The sequence below is a fragment of the Wasmannia auropunctata genome, unplaced genomic scaffold (assembly GCF_000956235.1).
Source record: "Wasmannia auropunctata unplaced genomic scaffold, wasmannia.A_1.0 LD311307.1, whole genome shotgun sequence".
In the NCBI taxonomy this organism is placed as follows: domain Eukaryota; kingdom Metazoa; phylum Arthropoda; class Insecta; order Hymenoptera; family Formicidae; genus Wasmannia; species Wasmannia auropunctata.
In genome coordinates this window covers 2498-4687 of record NW_012051583.1, presented here as the reverse complement: position 1 = coordinate 4687, position 2190 = coordinate 2498, and the positions used below count along the sequence as shown (strand labels likewise).

General features: G+C 23.6%; 1 long non-coding RNA gene across 1 annotated transcript; it reads left to right on the top strand.

Annotated features, from left to right (window-relative positions):
• The first annotated feature begins 677 nt into the window (after positions 1 to 677).
• LOC105461002 lies at positions 678 to 1911 on the top strand. The gene is made up of 2 exons (XR_975890.1): positions 678 to 1455; positions 1563 to 1911. It is a non-coding gene; the product is annotated as an uncharacterized LOC105461002 (long non-coding RNA).
• Positions 1912 to 2190: the final 279 nt, after the last annotated feature.

The window sequence follows — 2190 nt, the reverse complement described above, 5'->3', positions numbered from 1 at the left end:
ATTGCATAAATGAAAGTAAGTTATATAATCACATTATGTACGGGTAATTAGTTTTTAATAAATATAAAATTATTAATAATGTTTAGTGAAACATATCTATAATATTAATTAGATATTAAATAATCTTGATGTAATTAATGCTAGGAATTTTAATATTATAAGCGCAGGAAAGGTGTAAGATACGTACTTCACTTCTTTTTCTATTTCAGCGAAAGATCTTACAGAAAAATGTGAAAAAAGCTTCGCTCTTTCTGAATGTTATATAAAAGCTCAAGAAAAAATCATGTCTGAACTTCATGAAGCACATGAACATGAACACGAACATGAACATGAACATGAACATGAACATGAACATGAAAACTGAAAAGCACGAGCACGAGAACCGAATAAATCTGAAAAATAGTGAATGCAATTAAAAATGGCCAACATTTAATTAATGTAAAAATCTGTGTAAAAAATTTTTAATAAAAAGATTTATTTTCTTCATATTAATATTAATTATTAATATTATTGTTTTATATATTAATATAAAAAAATTTTTTTTAAATAATATCAATTCTTTCAATAGGAAAGGTATTATAAATATCCGAATTATCGATGTTTTTAAATTTATAATACAAAAAATTATATAAATTAATTTCGAATTATATATAAATTATGTAAAAACAAAAATATAATTTAAGATATATAACGTACTTTCTAAAGTCTTTTACATTTATACAAAAATGCAATGATAAATATAATTAAAAACACTTAACTATGCATAGGTATTAAAATCTCTTTCTATACAATTTTGTGTATTTTACTTTTTTATAAAAAATAAATTACCAATTTAATTAAATTTCTCAATTTTCTTTTTACTTACTTATGAATGCATGAGTATTTGCACAACTGTAATAATTATAAACATATACATATCAATGTATTAACGTAATTTAAAGTTTATACATAAAACTATATAAAAAACTGATTAATTTTCATAGATGTTATTAATAATAATAAAAGTATATCGATGGTCATATGTCAGCTTATACTTCAATTTGTCACATATCATTGCCCGTTATAGAATATGGTTTCTCATAAACGCAATTAATTCCAGTCATTTTAACAGCAAACATTATAATAATTAAACAAGTTTAATTACGCAGAGAATTTATTTTATTAATTATTACCATTTGTGGTTAATGTAACTATTTATTTTGTATTTTATTCTTGCCAATTTACACTACAGAGTAATATTAGAACATTATCATGAGGTTGATTATCTCTATCAATGTTACACAATTAATGTTTGATCTATAATCTTGTTTCTTTAATCTTTGTTTCTTTTTTTATATTGAAGTAAGGATATATGTATATACAATATAGCTGCAGTTATTTTACATAATTGCGCTTATTGCAGTGAAGAAATAATCTGCAAAACGAAATGAAAAGCCTCGTGTTTTAACATTTGCTGTAAGTATTCTTCTATTAAACTATACTTTAACCATTTCAACAAACTACACAAAAATTATTTATATAGTCATATATAAAATAGATGCAATAAAAAAATATTTATTAAGTTTCAGTCGTCTAGTTCAGCAAAACTAAAACTCAAAGATACAGAAGGATCAAACTTTGAGAATAATGTTCGAACTTGATTGGAAGAAAATAATGCGAATAGGAGTAAATTGTAATTACGTACATTACACCGGTCGACATGATAGATATGGATTAGATTTCTTTAAACATTTACCGTAGATTTTTGGAATGCTGAATACAAATCTGGCCGTAAATTTGCTTATTATTGTAAGTTTACAAGATAAATAGGCATATAGATTGAAAGAACCAAATATGGCGTTTATAAGCAATGTTTCTGTAAGGATTTTTATTTTAGTCCAAAATATAGCTTTTGACAAAATTTTATCGAAATCGGAGGTGTAACGTTTTCGGAAATTCAGCCGTTAATTGTACACCATGCTTATCCATCAATCGCTTAATAATTTTAAACAATAATTTTAATTTACTATTTAGTTCAAGACATTATGTTTCTTATTTTATTTATTTTTATGTCTATACATGTTTATTTATTATTTGGAAACATCTTTATTACCTTTAACTTTGACGATTGCCGTATTAGGATATATGACTTGTGATATTGTTATTCTGATCCGACTAGTTTTAATGTTTTAACATTACATAAATTACATT